Source organism: Ptychodera flava, chromosome 15 (genome assembly GCF_041260155.1).
Source record: "Ptychodera flava strain L36383 chromosome 15, AS_Pfla_20210202, whole genome shotgun sequence".
Lineage (NCBI taxonomy): Eukaryota > Metazoa > Hemichordata > Enteropneusta > Ptychoderidae > Ptychodera > Ptychodera flava.
In genome coordinates this window covers 41,383,229-41,403,067 of record NC_091942.1, presented here as the reverse complement: position 1 = coordinate 41,403,067, position 19,839 = coordinate 41,383,229, and the positions used below count along the sequence as shown (strand labels likewise).

Sequence of the window (19,839 nt, the reverse complement as noted above, 5' to 3'; positions counted from 1 at the left end):
TTTTGATGTTGATGGCCATACTATACGTACACACATACACGTTACTGTGGCAATACCATGGCTACAGTGCGCGACAGGTAAAAAAGTAGTTCATTTACGTTCCAATGACCTCAAGGTCACATGAATATTAATCTGCCTGTGCCAGAGATACTTATGAGCGAACGCGCGATAAGAACTCTGGTTCTGAGAGTGGAGTATTATATGACCCAAATTCTTCTTCAACTGCATCAGAGTCAGAGCTTATAGTCTCTGTCACTACCAAATATGCAGTGACAGTGACACCACAGTCGCTTGAGAGCTATTCAGCTTTGGGACTATTCGCCCCATAGACGAGTGTATATAAGCGAGAAACAACCCAAGTCTGGAAACAGAATGGCTATAAAAACCACGCCATGTCACATTCCGTGTCCGATTTCACTGTGAAAATTAGCAAGTCCATCTATCATGTAACCGTCGATCGTTCCCTAGTATTCTCAAAATTCATACCTGGTACTTAATTTGCTTCAAAAACGCTCGTTTTGTGTGATTTTCGGCCGAATTCGACGGACACATCGCCAAAACATAAGCGTGAGCAACATTTCGGTCACCTCACAGTGAATGTTGGGCACCTCCACTTTACTAACGTTAGCGCCGCGTACCCATGAGGGGTGACTGGAACGTTGTTCACGCCTTATCTTTTGGCGAGGTGTCTTCTGAACTCGGCCTAAAATCACATAAATATTCATACCTGATACTTTATCTGCTTACAAAATGCTCATTTTCAAGTGATTTTCGGCTGAGGTCGAGAGACACCTCGCCAAAACATAAGCGTGAGTAACATTCCAGTCACCCCTCATGGGTAGGCGGCGCCAACGTCAGTAAAGTGGAGGTGCCCAAGAGGTGACCGGAATGTTGCTCACGCTTATGTTTTGGCGATGTGTCCGTCGAATTCCACCCAAAAATCACAAGAAAAGAGCGTTTTTGAAGCAAATTAAGTACCAGGTATGAATTTTGAGAATGCTTGGGAACGATCGACGGTTACATGATAGATGAACTTGCTAATTTTCACAGTGAAATCGGACACGGAATGTGACATGGCGTGGATTTTATAGCCGTTCTGTTTCCAGACTTGGGTTGTTTCTCGCTTATATACACTCGTCTATGGGGCGAATAGTCCCAGAGCTGAATAGCTCTCGAGCGACTGTGCAGTGACAGTGACACTGCCAGTAGGCAGTAGCAGGGCAGTAGCTGTATTAACTTTACCGTGGCCGAAAACTACCGTGGCCGAAAACGACACAGACCCTCTTCAGTTTGTAATTGCGTCGTTCTGTTTGAGCTGCGTCGTTCTGTTTTGACCTGCGCTCTTCAGTTTGTAATTGCGTCGTTCTGTTTGAGCTGCGTCGTTCTGTTTTGAACTGGGCTCTTCAGTTTGTAATTGCGTCGTTCTGTTAGACCTGCGTCGTTCTGTTTGAACTGCATCGTTCTGTTTGATCTGTGCTCTTCAGTTTGTTTTCAGCATAACACGGAAGTACTGGAGTAAACATTTTGTAACAAACATTGAACGGTCACTTGGAGAATACCATTGCAACTTGGCATGGGTGCCCGTGGAGTCATAGGTAGTAGAGGGAGAGCAACTCCACACATCGTTCACATATTGGTTGTTTGCGTTTAATGTATGGTAGTGTGTATTTTTTGTTTCACTGTCTTGTGTACAGAACAGAATAGGTACGGCGAGACAGCTGAATATGAATGTCAGTGCAGTCTGTACTCCAGAGTTGAGACACTGCGTACGACACTAACGCTATGTTTCGAAAGTTTGCCAGACTTTCTTTATCAATCGCCTCAAGTCAGGTTCAGTGGATAAATTTTGTGGTATAATGGCAGATTGTACGTATTCCTATGTTGTCCCACTGAAGGTTTGTTCTTTCATTCTGGAAGCTACGATGTCTAACTTTGTTCTATTGTGTTAAAGGTTGTGTTCGTATTGTGTTTACTAGACTAATATATATATATATATATATATATATATATATATATATATATATATATATATATATATATATATTAATTTACAAACAAGAGAAAAAGGTACGAAAAAGACAACGGAAACAGAACACAGACAAAAGACAAAGAACAAGGATAGCACTTACAGAAAAAAAGACATTCTCAATCTATGATTCAAAGTACATTACCAGAATATGCCAGCGGGTCCTATACTTTTCAGTTGTGCTATTTTCGTAGGAAATGTTTCTCTCAACTTTGTGCTTTTGTTTGACCTCCATTATAAATAAATAGAACGGAAGAATTTTCTTTTTTGTCTACACTTCTAGACAAGAATTGTTTCCCTTAGATAATGTGCACAGTAACAACATGTTTTTACTGTAATTTTAATAGCAGGGAGAGAGGTTATGCCTACACTGTTACCCTTGGACGAGGCTACCTCGTGGTCGTCATCATCACTTGCCACACGTGGTAGAGCAGACAGTTTACATCCTGAGCATTTTTGAGCAATTTTATAAGAAGGAAAGTAAGGGCAACTTCACACATCGTTTCTACCTTTGTTAAATGATGCGGTACATTGAGTCGATTAATGTGTGTATATACAATCTCTCTTACTACCTAATCATAGTGCGTCACTCTTTTCCTTATTGATCTTCTGGCCGAGGATGTTGCCGAATGAGTCAACTATTCTGAGAAATTCTTCGGCAGATTTCACATCTGATAACATTCGAGTGGTGTCATCTGCATATTGCGCAATTTTAACTCATTTTGTTCGATTTGAATGCCCTTAATTGTTTTGTTGTGAAGAATGGCGATGGACAAAATTTTTAGTAAAAACAAGTAAGGTGAAAGAGTATCACCTTGTCTTGAACCGCTGCTAACTTAAATTTAACCAGAGGTGACACCATTATTAATGACTAGAAATATCGCAGTATAAAACTTTGACCCAGAGAATAAAAGATTGACCAAAATTAAATTTCTTTAAAGCAAAGTAAAGGAAAGGCCACTCGATAGAGTCAAATGCCTTGGCAAAATCAATACAAAGTGGAATACCAGGAATATCGTTTTCTTTTGTAAAGTGTATTGAGTCTAAAACCTTGCAAACAGCGTCAACGATGTAGCGACCTTTCACATATTAACAAGCTTTATTTGGGTAAATTATTTCCGATAAAACTTTGAAATTCGAATTAAAAGGGCCTTGGCAACAATTTTTATAATAAAAGTTTAAAAGAGAAATAGGTCCCCAATTTTTCAGCTACAGACGATCTTTTTCTTTTTTATCAATCAAAGTAATGGTTGCTTGTCTTTGGGAAACTGACACTGACAACTCTCCATATGGACGTGTACATATAGTTGAAATTCAGTACAATTAAATTACCATACAAGGGCCAGAAACGCCATTCCCCGGGCTTTTATTACTGGACATGTTTTTCGAAGCTTGATAGCACTCTTCGAGACTCAAATAACCCTCACAAATATTTGTTCTGTAATTCTGACAGTAAAGGAATATGCAAATCGCCAGTGAACTCTTCTGGTTTTTCTTCTGGAAAACAATGTGTAGTCTGGTATAAATTTCGATAAAATTCTTTCTGCGTGTTTAAAATTTCATTTAAATCTGTAAATGCTTGAAGTTTACGAATGTGATTTTTGTAATGATTTCTCTTTTCAAGCTTCAAAAAATAAGCATTGCTTTTTTCACCAAGCTCATGTCATCTTACTCTAGCACGTTGAATAATACCTTGTGTTTTGACTTCGTAAATATCATCTAAAGCTCTCTGAACTTCATCAATGTCTTTTCATGTTTTTCATATTTCATTTCTTTAATTTCGAGGTCCTTTTTTGTTGCTCCAGCTTTTTTTCCTTGTGTCTTTGACACTTAGCCCGTTTTTGCTGTATTTTACACAAAAGTACATGATTTTATACTATTTAAGCCTTGGATCAAGAACGTCAGTGAAATCTTGTCTCAAATATTTTTTTCATGCTGCAAACCTTCGAGCAACCAATAATCGCATACAGAAGGAACAGAAGTATGCGATACACTTACAAATGCCAGACTTCACAAAAGCTACAATAGATGGCACTCCGATTCACATGAGCATACACAAACACAACAAGACCAAACCGTAGACATAGCTTCCGTAATTGAACAACAAACTTCAGTGGAACAACATATCAACACATAAAATCAATCAATCATCCAACATGTCTCACCAATCAAAAATGAATTTTAAGTGACTGATGAAGAAATCTCTGTTTTCGAAACGTAGCTTCAAAGGATCGCAGTGTAACGCTAGTCTCTCCGCTCCAATGGGGGTTAACAGCAAGACACGTAAATTACGGGTACGTCTCGCCATGGCTAATCAACCCTTTACATAAAACAGCTAAACATTATATACACACACATAGAATCATACACAAAAAGCAAAGAATTCACATATGAACGATATGAGGAGTTGCTTTCCCTTTATTACATTCGCCATGGCTAACCAATACTCACATAAAACAATCAAACATGATACACACTAACAATATACACAATATCATACACAAAATGCAAACAACTCAGATATGAACGATGTGTGGAGTTGCTTTCCCTTTATTACAACAAAACAAACTGAAGAGCGACGATCAAACAGAACGATGCAGTTCAAACAGAACGACACAATTACAAACTGAAGAGCGCAGGTCAAAACAGAACGACGCAGCTCAAACAGAACGACGCAATTAGAAACTGAAGAGCGCAGGTCAAACAGAACGACGCAGCTCTAACAGAACGACGCAATTAGAAACTGAAGAGCGCAGGTCAAAACAGAACGACGCAGCTCTACGGTGGCCCAAAACTACCTGTTCTCCGCATTCAAAGTCTGCGTCGCAATCAAATGTTTTCTCTCACATATGTCTCTGCATTCAAAGTCTGCGTCGCAATCAAATGTTTTTCTCTCACATATGTCTCTGCATTAAAAGTCTGCGTCGCAATCAATTGTTTTTCTCTCACATATGTCTCCGCATTCAAGTCTGCGTCGCAATCAAATGTTTTTCTCTCACATAAGCTTATGTCTCCGCATTCAAAGTCTGCGTCGCAATCAAATGTTTTTCTCTCACATATGTCTCCGCATTCAAAGTCTGCGTCGCAATCAAATGTTTTTCTCTCACATATGTCTCCGCATTCAAAGTCTGCGTCGCAATCAAATGTTTTTCTCTCACATATGTCTCCGCATTCAAGTCTGCGTCGCAATCAAATGTTTTTCTCTCACATATGTCTCCGCATTCAAAGTCTGCGTCGCAATCAAATGTTTTTCTCTCACATATGTCTCCGCATTCAAAGTCTGCGTCGCAATCAATGTTTTTCTCTCACATAAGCTTATGTCTCCGCATTCAAGTCTGCGTCGCAATCAAATGTTTTTCTCTCACATATGTCTCCGCATTCAAAGTCTGCGTCGCAATCAAATGTTTTTCTCTCACATATGTCTCCGCATTCCAAGTCTGCGTCGCATTCAATTGTTTTTCTCTCACATATGTCTCCGAGGTATGCCTCAGTGTACGTTATTCCGCGAAGCATAATTTCTATCGAACAGCGCTCTCAGACGGTCGCTATTGACAACGACGAACATTGTATCAAGTTATTTTCAATAGATTATCGATCGAAAATTTGTTTGGACGCCGCTTGTGCCGCCGGGCGCTCGTGTGTTGAGGTCACGTCATAAACATTTCCACAATAACCCATATATTGACTTATACACTTAAATATCAACATTGAAGGTATCCGTTGGTTTCCTGTACTGAAATTAAATCACAATGAAGGCAAGAATTTACAGGTGATGCATTTGAAAGACATCTGATTTTGTTAAAAACGGCAAGTTATTTGTAATGAGGGCTGTCATGATAAAAATTTTCAAAGACAAGGTCATGGTTTACTCAAAAGTACTGCCATCTCTCTGATATGCGCATAAGATGTGCTCTGATCAATTTTTGTACAAAAAGATTAAAAAAACAAACAGATTTCTTCATCATACTTTTTGAGGTACGCAGTCCTGCCATATACAATGTTCTTTCTGACTGTTATTTGACTACAAACACGATTGGAACTAATTTGGGACAATTGGGTTTTCATATTTTTTAAAATTTCTCAAAGTGTTAGATGCCAGATAGTTGAATGTTGCAATAATACAAATTAGGCCAAAGTAATTAAATTCTTTGTTTTGCGTTCCCACCCGCTTAGGTTTTTAAGGTTTTCATGAAAAACAGACACAATTTATTTGAATAGGAAATTTTAGGACATGACCGCTTAGCTTTTCTGAACTAAAATTTTGTTACAAATTTTTTATTTGCTGCAATCAAATTACATTGTGTTAATTTTCTTGTGTGTGTTTTTCAGCCGCTTAGACGCGTACCTTTTCTCATTTAGGGTGGACGCAAAGAAAGAATTTAATTACTTTGGCCTTACTCATTAAAACAAGTGTGTAATGCAAAAAGGAAAGCGGATGAGATTACACTTGTAGATTAAATCGGCATTATTTCACCATCCAATTATCCCAAATTAGTTCCAATCGTGTTTACAGTAAACGCATGTCCAAAACTTTTCAAATCTTTAAACTTTAAATTTGGATAATGCCTTCTGTAAGTTAAAAGATAATTTTGAAAAAGTGGTTTACTGATGTGTGTAGAAAACCCACGTTAAGAACATATGTATATTGTAAGAAAAAATATGGACCAGAGAATTGTTATTCACTGCAACTATTGCTCAAGAGTATATCAAAGTGAGACTTGAGTGGACACCGTGGGTCATCAGTATGTATTAGGGAGATGGTGCAGTGGCAAAGAATGTGAAATTTTCAGAAGAGTTACTTTCAGAATGTGCTTAGGAATACAATTCAGAATAACATTCAGACACTCACTATGTGAGATAATATTCTGTATATTCCAGAAGAGTCCTTTCAGAATGTGCTTTGGAATACAATTCAGAATAATATTCAGACACTCACTATGTGAGATAATATTCTGTATATTCTAGAAGTAACAAGTCTTGACAATGACATAGTCCCCACTTGTAATAGGAGTATTAGTCTTGATGGGGCAGGGAAATGAGGTCATTAAGAAGTATCACTGGAGTGTATATGTTCAGATCTATGGACACATAGGTCTATGTCATTTTTCCCATTTTGAAACAAGAGGCATGTCTAAGTTATGGTTCTAAATCGGGAAAAAAAGATCAGACCTCTAGCTGTATTGGCCTGCCAAGAAATACATATGTGCATAATAAATGAGGTACAAGATGTGACATCTTAAGGTCTACTATCCTATCAAAATTGAAGCGTAAAGAACTTGTGGTTACTGAGTTATGCATATATATGCATATTCAAGGTCAAAGGTCATCAAGGTCACGTGACATTTTACAAAAAAAACCCCCATTGTATTGGTAATTAATCCATATATGCCAAAATTCAGACCTCCAGCTCTATTGGCTTGCCCACAATTATATATGGGCATAATTAACGAGGTAAAGCATGTGTTGTCATAAGGTCTCCCATCCTACTAAATATAAAGGACATAGCACTTGTGGTTACTTATTTATTGACATAATCATGTATTTTAGGTAAAAGGTTATCGAGGTCACATGACATTTTGTCAAAAAATTTCTATCCTATAGTCTGTCCCTATATACTAAAACTCATACATTTACCTCTATTGGCTTGCTCAAAATTAGATATGCACATAATTAATGAGGTACAATATGTGGCGTCATAAGATGTCCCATCATACCAAATATGAAGGGTGTAGCACTTGTGGTTACTGAGTTATGGACAAATATGTATATTTGAGGTCAAAGGTCATTGAGGTCACGTGACATTTTGTCAAAAAAATTGTATTGCTAAGTTATCCCTACATACCAAAAATCAGACCTCTAGCTCTATTGGCTCGCTCAAAATTAGATATGTGCATAATTAATGAGGTACAATATGTGGCGTCATAAGGTGTCCCATCATACCAAATATGAAGGGTGTAGCACTTGTGGTTCCTGAGTTATGGACAAATATGTATATTTGAGGTCAAAGGTCATTGAGGTCACATGACATTTTTCAAAAAAATTGTATTGCTAAGTTATCCCTACATACCAAAAATCAGACCTCTAGCTCTATTGGCTCGCTCAAAATTAGATATGTGCATAATTAATGAGGTACAATATGTGGCGTCATAAGGAGTCCCATCATACCAAATATGAAGGGTGTAGCACTTGTGGTTACTGAGTTTTGGACAAATATGTATATTTGAGGTCAAAGGTCACCGAGGTCACGTGACATTTTGTCAAAATAATTGTATTGCTAAGTTATCCCTATATACCAAAAATCAGACCTCTAGCTCTATTGGCTCGCTCAAAATTAGATATGTGCATAATTAATGAGGTACAATATGTGGCGTCATAAGGTGTCCCATCATACCAAATATGAAGGGTGTAGCACTTGTGGTTACTGAGTTATGGACAAATATGTATATTTGAGGTCAAAGGTCACCGAGATCACATGACATTTTGTCAAAAAAATTGTATTGCTAAGTTATCCCTATATACCAAAAATCAGATCTCTAGCTCTATTGGCTCGCTCAAAATTAGACATGTGCATAATTAATGAGGAACAATATGTGGCGTCATAAGGTGTCCCATCATACCAAATATGAAGGGTGTAGCACTTGTGGTTACTGAGTTATGCACAAATATGTATATTTGAGGTCAAAGGTAATTGAGGTCACATGACATTTTGTCATAAAAATAGCATTGCTAAGTTATCTGTACATACCAAAAATCAGACCTCTGGCTCTATTGGCTCGCTCAAAATTAGATATGCACATAATTAATGAGGTACAATATGTGGCGTCATAAGGTGTCCCATCATACAAAATATGAAGGGTGTAGCATTAGTGATTACTGAGTTATGGACAAATATGTATATTTGAGGTCAAAGGTCACCAAGGTCACATGACATTTTGTCAAAAAAATTGTATTGCTAAGTTATCCATATATACCAAAAATCAGACCTCTAGCTCTATTGGCTTGCTCAAAATTAGATATGCACATAATTAATGAGGTACAATATGTTGCATCATAGGGTGTCCCATCATACCATATATGAAAGGTTTAGCACTTGTGGTTACCGAGTTATGGACAAATATGTATATTTGAGGTCAAAGGTCACGTGACATTTTGTCAAAGCGTCTGAGATATCTGCGTGAACGGATGGACTCACATGGATGGACTAACGGACTGACATGACCCAATCTATGAGCCCCCTGGACTTTATCTGTGGGGACTAAAAACTGTGTCACTGCATCCTTTTTGCAATATGAATACGATGAGAAACTAAATTTTTATTTTTCTTGGTCTTATACATGGGAGTCTATGGACTGCCTTATACATGGGAGTCTATGGACTGCCTTATACATGGGAGTCTATGGACTGCCTTATACATGGGAGTCTATCTTATACATGGGAGTCTATGGACTGCCTTATACATGGGAGTCTATGGTCTGCCTTATACATGGGAGTCTATGGTCTGCCTTATACATGGGAGTCTATGGTCTGCCTTATACATGGGAGTCTATGGAGGTGAAAACTAAAAAGTCCTCTACCACGGCCAAATTTGATCGCATTGTGAAACAAATCAACATGCATCTGTATGAGGTAGAGTACTATCCTTTTACCAAGTTTGAACGAAATCGCTCCAAGCGTCTCTGAGATATCTGCGTGAACAAAAAAAGTCATAAAATATGCAAATGAGCAATTAATTAATAAGCCACACCCACCAAAATCTAATCAGATCTAAGTCTCATCATGATAATACCAAATACCAAATTGCATGACATTGGACCTAAGAGTTCTTAAGTTATGAGTGGAACAAAATCTGTCTACGGACGGACGGACAGACGGACGGACAGACGGACACACACACAGACATTGTGGCGACATAGGACACCTTTGGTGCTTCGCACCACGGTGTCCAAAAATGGTATTTTACCTTTGAAAGTAGAAAGATGATCAGGCAGACTTCAGCAGTTGCCAGTGAAAGACAGAACTTGTAATTTTTGTTAAGGGTCAGAAATTGAAATTGAGAAACATTACCTTTTGGATTGTTGTATGTATATTTCCCAAAGAGATACATTATTTGGAAAAGTATCTGATTTATACCCAGAATTCATTGCTCTTCATATCATCGATAACATTGAACTATTGATGCTCAAAACACCTGACTTGTTGCTTATAACAAGAGAAAGGATATAATGTATAATTTGTAAGATAAACTTCTCGCACTTACAAAATGTTATTTTATTTGTTTATCTGTTTATTTCACAATGAATTTGTTTTTTGTCGTACAAGCCCAAGGGGCTGGATTTGACAAGGTTCACTAACATTAGTATTAAGTCTGCTCACATATGTATACTTTCAGTCAACATAGGAAACCTTGATAAATAAAATACAATACCAAAAAAAAGTTGGGAACATTTCCATTTTTATGAGTTTTGCAAATGATGTGCTTTGGTTTAATTTAACAGCCAAAAACAAAAGGATGGTTCACCATCCTATTTTTTGATGCGGTCCTGTGTAACCCCATAAATGTACTGATCTCCATAAATGTAATACCACCCATAAATTTTATAATTTAAACCGTAAATGTACTAAACAAAACAACCATTAAAGGAACAGAATCACTCATTTTTCACATTAATTTTGATGCATAAATATGTTGATGCAAGCTGTATAGATGCAAGACTGATAATTTTAGAAATAAATGAACCGTGCAGGATGATTAGCATAAAACACGGAATAACTTGTAAAAAAAAATCTTAGTTCACAGACATTGGATAATATATAATTTGAAAAAAATTGTTTACAAAGTCATGTTTTAAAGAGGTAAGTCTTGATTGCATGGCGACAAGATATTGGAGACTTGGAATGACGAAGATCATAAGGAACAGTATTCCATATAGTTGTGTTTATGTGAGAGAAAGATCTCATTGTAAAATCCCTTGGAGCACAAGGATGTAGGTGAGGAAGCTATTGTGGTCCTATAGCAATATTACGAATGAAACGAAATTGATGAAACTTTACATGGGATGTATTAGAACACAGCGAAATCAAATGCAAGTTTCAAGAAAGAATGCACGAAGTCATGATATTTGTGTTCCATTTAGATTACTAACGTATAACCTCCCATTACAATACTTCAAAGTGGGGGATAACGTTGAAAATTGATTTGCCTATCAGAAAAATATGTAGCTTTTTTTGCATTTTAATACACCTTCAATCAAGGAGATAATTCTTTCAAATCACAGAATCAGAAGTCATAAAGATTCGACGTTCAGAATTTGAAGTCACTGGTTCATCGTTACAAATTATGACGCGAGTCAAACCATGTGTTTGATTTAGTTCACATAGACGTGCATTACTTTTGTCAGTGACGATAATAATAATAATAATAATAATAATAATAATAATAATAGTAATAATAATAATTTATTTCTTTTATTAAGCCTTCCATATGCCATGCAAAAAACAACATCTCAAGGTGGTGAACAATACAGTAAAAAGTATACCAGAAAACAGGACATTTAAAATACAAACAGTGATGAGAAATAAATAAGACAGTGGTGTTCTGGTGTTCTAGCAGCAGCTGATTTTCTAAGTTAAATTGCTAATGAGATGATTAAGGTTTCATGAAATTTGATTCTTACTTTTGTAACATAAGAGTAATTTATTTTATTATTGGTTAACATATTAATTTGTGTTTGTGCATTAGGGATAAAATCAAGTCTCAGAATTTTAAAATTCCTTTTAGTTTTTGTGTAGTAAATTAAAATGCTCAAAAATGCGGTATTTATTTAAAAAAAACATGGTTGGTAATTTCACACCCCATTGTATATACACTAAAAGGAATTTAAAATTCTGAGAGATAGTTTTATCTCTAAGATACTCTACTGTAGAATGCTGTTCACAGAAAACAAATTGGCACACCCATTCTACCCTTACACTTTTTATAGAAAATTGTAGATTTGTTTATTATTACTAACATTTTTTTACTAAATTACCTAACAGACCTTGGAATTGGAAAATGCAAAAAGGTAACAGAGGGGACCGAAATTGTAGAGTCCCCCTCGCCATATTTTTTGAATGCAGCCTAACACAGCCTTGTAGTTCGCACACCTTCAAATGATGTGACTTAGTAGATCTGTGAAATAAGAATCTTGATATCTGGTATGAAAGAAGGTACCTTAAGAACCTAGATGGTATTGGGGAGATAATTACGATAATTAAACATTAATAATGAGTAATTCTCATCACATTGAATATAAATATAACTCTGTAACATAGAACCTATACTTGATTTGAATCTGTAGATATGTAAAAGAAGAATCTTGACATCGGGTCTAAAATCGGGTACCTTAAGAACCTTGATCATATTAGGGAGATAAAATATGATGATTTATAATTAATAATGAATGATTATCATCACATCGATTATAATTTGATTTTGTAACGTAGAACATTGAGTTGATTTGACTTTGTAGGTCTGTAAAAATAAGAACCTTTATATTTGGTATGAAAATGGGTACCGTAAAAACCTTGGTAATATCATGGAGAAAAAGTATGATAATTAATAATTAATAATGTGTACATATGATAACATGGGATGGTTGTATAACGTTGTACCTTTGAACATTGGGTTGATTTGTCTGTGTGGATCTGTAAAGTAAGAACCTTGATGTTTGGTATGGAAATCAGTACTTAAGAACCTTGACATTGTAAGGGCAAAATATAATAATAATAAATAATAATTTACATTTAGGAATATGATAATATAGGGTGGTTGTGTAATTTAGTCACTTAGAGCATTGGTTAATTTGTGTGTGTGGGTCTGTAAAGTAAGAACCTTGATGTTTGGTACGGAAATCAGTACTTAAGAACCTTGACAATGTACGGCAAAACATACTATTAATTAATAACTAATAATGAGTAAATATGATAATCTGGGATGGTTGTACAATATTCACTTTGAAAATTAGATTTATTTGACTATATGGATCGGTAAAGTAGGAACTCTGAAATATTATTTTTCATTCCATTTTATCTGTCACGAGAATTCTGTCAAATAAACTAATGTAAGCTCAAGGCGATGCGAAGGATTTAAATTGCTAAGGAACTGTTAATAGGGGCAATTTTCAATATATATCATTATTTTCTTTGCATAATAAAGATTACAGGACCACACAATTCCAAAGACGGTGGTGATATGGCTTGGGGGGAGGGGGTCCCGGGGGACAGGTAAACTGTGCGAGCCCGGGTGGAAACATGGAACGAAGACGAGGTTCTCGCGCCCAAGGGATCACCATGGTGATGATACGCTTGGGGGAGGGGGTTCTGGGGGACAGGTAAACTGTACGAGCCCAGGTGGAAAGGTGGATTGAACAAGACAAGGTTCTCGCACCCAAGGGATCACCGCGGTGGTGATACGGCTTGGGGGGAGGGGGTCCCGGGGGACAGGTAAACTGTGCGAGCCCGGGTGGAAACATGGAACGAAGACAAGGTTCTCGCGCCCAAGGGATCACCGTTGTGATGATACGGCTTGGGGGAGGGGGTCCTGGGGGACAGGTAAACTGTGCGAGCCCAGGTGGAAACAACGTACATGTAGGAACGTTAGGTGACAGAACACAGACGTGAGACACGACGAGACATGTAACGTGTGAGTCATAATGCAATGGACCGAGGCTGACTTGCAATGACGAATAGGCAGCCGTTAAAAAGTGTTGTATGTGCACCCAGACTTGAAGTGACGACGTAGACCGCAGTAGATAAGTGTTTGAGTGTTCACACAGTAAGGAGGCTAGCCGTTGAAAAGCGTGACGCAAATTTCTGATGTTCTGATGTACATTTAAGTCGGTAGCAGTTGATAGACCGTCTACCTAAAAGCTGGTCCGGGATTTCCATGTAGAGCAGCAGTGAAGGGATCAGGCAAAGTGGAACGTCGCTGAAAAGCGTGACGCAGGGAAATTTCTGATGTTCTTGTGTACATGTAAAGTCGGTAGCAGTTGCTAGACCGTCTACCTTAGGGAGCGTTCAGTTTTTACGGCCGGGGGGGGGGGGGGGGGGGCCGGCAAAATCTTGTCGCCGGTGTTCAAAAAATATAGACCCCCCCTGCATTTTTCGTGAAAAAAAGATGACCCCCCCTTTGTCAGAACGAAAAAATTGATGACACCCCCCCCCCCCCGCTTTAAAAATAACCAAAACCCATATGTCAAATTTACCCGCATGGTTTGGATTTGAACTCCGGTACGCGGCGCACTTTATTCGTGTAGCAGAGATGCCAGTGCACAAACTTCTCAGCCACATCCATTGAAACGTCTGTTAATTAGGACGACTGTAAGGCAATTTTTAACTTCATTTCCATAGACAACTCATGTCCATGGACATTGTATAAAGTGAACTTTATTGGAGTGGTTCGCCAAAGGCAGCCCTCCGGTTAAGAGGGCCATGGGCCATTACGTAAAGTCAACTTTATTCTAGTGGGCCACCAAAGGTGGCCCGCCGGTAGAGAGGGTTGATCATGGCTATTGCATAAAGTAGACTTTACTGGACAGGGCCGCTGAAGGCACACGGCCATTAAGATTGCCGTGGGGTATTACATAAAGTCAATTTATTGTAGTGGGCCGCCGCAGGCGGCCCGCCGGTAAAGAGGGTCGATCATGGCCATTGCATGAAGTAAACCTAATTGGAGTAGGCCGCCAAAGGCGTCTGCCCGTTAAGAGGGTCATGGGTAATACATAATGTATATTTATTGTAGTGGGCCGCCGAAGGCGGCCCGCCGGTAAAGAGGGTCGATCATGGCCATGGCATAAAGTGAACTTTATTGTTGGTATTATGTTTTTGAAAGTGTGGTGACCCCCCCTTTCCTACCAGTGAAAAAGCGATGACCCCCCCCTTTGCGGATTCCAAAATTTTGATGACCCCCCCCTGGATTTTGCCGGCCCCCCCCCGGCCGTAAAAACTGAACGGTACCTAAAGGTGGTCTGCTAGCCGTTGAAAAATGTGACGCAGGGAAAATTTCTGATGTTCTTATGTACATGTAAGTCGGTGGCAGTTGCTAGACAATCTACCTAAAACGTGGTCTGGGATTTCCATGTAGAGCAGTGAAGGGATCAGGCAAAGCGGAACGTCGCTGTTAACTGGAAAAATGTCCGAGCATGCGAAGCAAAGCCTCTACAATGGCATGTTGGTCGAACGAAGTGTGAAGTCCATGACAGCGTTAAATGAGCTGGTATGGCATGGACCCAGCGGCTGAATGAATGAATGGGAGCGATGAGACAAAGGCTTGATTATGTAGTGTCGTGTGCAAACGTGGCTGATTGGCTGGGAAGGAGGATTGATAGCACTCATGGGTAGAAAGAGCCGATTGGCTAAGGGGGTGACAGTGAAGATGTAAGGAAGGCAGATAGCTAGGTGTAATCACAAAACACATCTGTGATAAAACACAGATTCCACTAAAGGTACCTCTCATCCTTAAAGGTATACGGTCACATATGTAAATTTAGCCTCTGTTACCATGGAAAATGGGAATATAGCCAATCACAAATTTTATAGGGTAGCCACGTAAAGAAGTGCGCCACAACATAGAAGACTTAGACATGCTTCTTAATCATAATATTATGCGAATATGTAAATTAAAGGTGATCCCTTATGAAAATTTTTAGCCTGCTGCACAGTGTTCCTGCACAGGTGCGGCACTAGTGCAACAGACAATTACTGTAACTCAACTGTAAGGCGACTTTTTCGCATGCAAATTAGCTGCTGCCGCACAGGCGCAAGAAATGATAAAAACAGTAAATGTGCGGCAGCTTTGTGCAGGAACTGTGCAGCAATATACAGCAGGTTGCGGCAGCTCTGCTGTAAGGCGATTTTTTCTCATGCAAATTAGTTGCTGCCGCACAGGTGCAAGAAGCAATGAAAACAGTAACTGTGCGGTAGCTTTGTGCAGGAACTGTGCAACAATACAACAAGTTGCAGCAGCTTTGCTGTAAGGTGATTCTTTCGCATTATACACATTAGCTGCACTGAGCAAATATATAGTGCAAGAAATGCTGAAAACAGTAACTGCATTAACTTTGTGTTGGTAATGTGGAAGCCTGTGTTTGCACAATAGCCATTTGAACTACAGAGTACCTGAAAGACTGTGCAGGAACTTCACAGAAAATTGTGGCATCTTGCAGGACAGCTACCAGGAGTAGGTAAAATTTGCGGCAAATTATTTTGCATGTTACTGCAGATTTGCCGCAAACTACAAAATGCAAATTTCCTTCATAAGTTGGCATAATTCCACAGCAGTCAGCTCTGGGATAAACTTTTACCAATTTCAGCAACAGTAAGAAACGAAATACATTATTAAATAGACGAGAGATACTGAAAATCAAAGAAGCAACACAATAAGTGAAAGCAAAATTTCTTGTATTGTACCATAAGTTTCAACGTTTTTTTCTTTTCCAACGATATAATACGTTCAGCTCAGATATGTACACAGAAGTTGTAAAATCGCTTGTGTAAACATGGCCAATGTTAGTGACACCGTTGAAAACCTGACAGACTGTGGAAAGCACAAGATGTGTTTTATCCAACTAAGCTCTGAAATACCAGTTTCACAAGAAAAAATAGTCAGCGCAAATAAAGTTATTGTTAAATAAAAAGACATAGAGAAAAAAGATTAAATTCAAATTGTGGTACGATTTATTTTAAATGCCATGTTCATTTCATGCCACAAGTATCTTCAAGAGATTTTCTTTTGACTCGAGAAGTTTCATGTAACATTTACATTACTGTCAAAGGCTGCGATTTGGCTTTCTGTTCTCTCAATTTCTTGTCCCTTCCTCACTATGCATTCTGAAAAATACAAATCGTTCAGGGAAGAGTATAAGTCTTTACCGTTTGACCACACATTTAAACATCGCAATTTGATGAAAGACATCAATAATTATTTGAAAAGAGACAAAAAAGGTGAAAACTTGAAGCAAAAAAATGCATATACATTTATGATTATTAAATTAACAATGATCAAATGTCAAACAGCCGACAGCTCGCCGTATGTTGTTTACATACCAACGGCGGCGACGGGCGACAATCTGCAAAAATCTCAGCACTTACTGTAACTGTTGTGAAACGAAAGTGAATTCAGTATGAATCAGTACTCAACGAAAATTTATCTGTAGCTAAACATAGCAATGCAACGATTACAGAACATTATAGCGATGAACAGACGGACGGTACATTGACTTACCGGTACATTTGAGAATGGCTCGCAGAGGCTGGATGATTCGATCCCGGTTCCGGTTGCAGGTCTCTCCGAACCGTGTGTACATACTTAGAAAACATAGTGAGCATTTTTACTGCTGTTCGCGTTCACAAATTTTGAAACCCGTCTATCTCTGGTGCTGTATACACGTTTTTCCAACACTGTGATATCATTTGCCTGGCGATTCCAAAGAAAGATCACGAAATTGTCCACTAGAAAACTCCCTGACAAATACACAGCCGATGGTACCAAAATCTAACTTCGCGCCGATCAAGCCTCATGACGTTAACGGAAGTGCGATCTATAAATCATTACGCGATTTATAATGTAGTCCCGTTTTTAAACGTTGGAATCGACTCTACATTATTCACCAATCCGTTATGTTTTATACTTGATAGAGCAACCAATTTACAAGTATAATGAAACTGGTTATTTTCATCATAGAAAGACTCAAAATAGAGTAAAATTTCTTTCAACACGAAGATTCAATATCAATGCGCGAATTGAACTTGATGAACCGTGACCTCAGAGTGTAAACATGTCGGCTGCTCTCAGTCTCAGCACTGGACGTTGGCGAAGCAGCGTATTGGATTTTCGTACAGCGGTCGGGATGGGGTGTGAAACACCCCAAAATTGTGCTCGGCAATTATCTAACGCTGAAAACATGGACAAAAGCATTGAATATCAATCCAGTCATAACAAAAAGCGAGATTTTGTTAGCGATGACAGGACACAGACTTAGCTTCCAGTGCTGGGCACTGCTGTACGTACGTACCGTATACTGTGTATACACTGCTATAGCGTGAAGTCTGAGCACGTCCACGGCCCTGCTTGGAGCCAAGGTACTAGTAGCGGGTCCTGCGACATTGAAGTTTATTTGTTTGTTTCTACAATGAAAAGTTCTCATCTGTCGATATTTTTAAGGTACAGATTTGCAGTAACAAAAGTCTACGACGCGTCCTTACACAAGTTACAGACCATCATAGATTTCGTTCGAAACTGTTTCAGTGCATTTTGGTATCACTCGCAGAAAATACAGAGTTTAACTTGCAAGTCAGACAAGTCCCTGTTTTAAAAATTTGGTTTCCTAAAAATTCAGTTGTCGATTGAACCTTGATTTACCAAACCAGATCGTCGAAGGGGGTACTCATGTAATGATGTTACATGTCACTGCTGTATAATACAGATGTACTCTTATATCCATCATCCTGCAATGTTGTTGAGTTTTAGGCCTGTGTCGCTTTCACCAGCTGAACTGTGCTTTAAAAGCTGTCCATTGTCTAACAGTTTTTATAATTTAAAAGTTGGATTGTCTGTTATAAAAATAAATGAATGTGAAATATAAATGAAAGGTCAGTTTTGTTTTCTTGAATATGACTGGTCACGAAGTGCAACGGTACACTGTACTCCCGGTAATGAAATAGTCGGCAATGTGCCCATCATGTGTTGCTCCTTATTTGCAGCAATAACCAATAACAATCTGTACATGTAATGTCATTTCTGGCACACAAGCTGCACACTTTGATGGCCTGCTGCACACAAGCTGCACACTTCAAGGTCTGTTGTACACAAGCTGTACACATTTTACATTTGCCGCACACAAGGTGTACAGTATGGAGATTATTGCACAGAAGCTGCACAGTTTTGTCTCTTGCTGCACAGTTTCTGCTCAGATTAACACTATGCAGAAACTGTGCAGCTAGCTGCATTTTCCTGCACAGCCTCTCTTGCACAGCTTTCCTGTGCAGCACTAGTGCAGCAACTCTACGGCAGAGCTGCCGCTAGTCTACAGCAGAGCTGCCGCACAGTTTCATTTTCATAAGGGATTGTATTCTTTTATTTAATGTTACAGGTAATCATGAAATTTAACCATGATATCAGCTGGCAATTGCCTTGTGATTGCAGGAACAATAACTTTAGGATAGTTTCTGTATTTCTGTCCCATTTAGTAGTTACCTACAGTGTTTGTACAATTCCCAAAAGCATGATGCACAGTTTCTCAACACAGCCGTTTACCTGTTTAGTGTACAAACAGCAATATCAATATTGCAAACAAAATACTAGTTCCGATTTCATTTACCGTATTTGTCAACAATAACAGTGGTCATTCATATGAAGGCTATATGTTTCATCTTGAGACTTGGAATCTATCATGCTAGTAGAATACCAAGGAGTGTAATGGAAATCCAACAGAACAAAAAATTAAGAAAAATGGCCCAAAGTCACCGATACTATGTCTTTAATGTTTGAATCAATGTGAGTAGATTTTTTTCTTGTACATAGAAATGGAAGCTTTTCATAATTTATCATGCTGAATTGGCAGATAACTACATGCTCACTAATTTCTGTACTTTTGGACAACTTACACCATAGTTCTTTGATGGTGCCCCACTTTTCTACTTATTTATCATTACTTCCATCATCAACTGACAGCAGAGTATAGTACTACACTTGTTATCTAAGTCAGCGTCACACTGGTAATTCACAATTTTTTCTCCTGAACACATGTTAATAGTGTTGAATTTATTGTTGTATGTGA

General features: G+C 38.4%; 1 protein-coding gene and 1 long non-coding RNA gene across 2 annotated transcripts in view; both read right to left on the bottom strand.

Annotated features, from left to right (window-relative positions):
• LOC139152194 (uncharacterized) overlaps positions 1-19,839 on the bottom strand; it is a 460,524-nt gene that overhangs the window by 41,450 nt on the left and 399,235 nt on the right. The gene's annotated exons all lie outside the window — the stretch shown is intronic.
• Positions 16,716-17,519, bottom strand: LOC139152185 (uncharacterized). Its single transcript, XR_011556590.1, has 2 exons — positions 17,286-17,519; positions 16,716-16,891 (listed from the first exon to the last, which is right to left on the bottom strand). It is a non-coding gene; the product is annotated as an uncharacterized lncRNA (long non-coding RNA).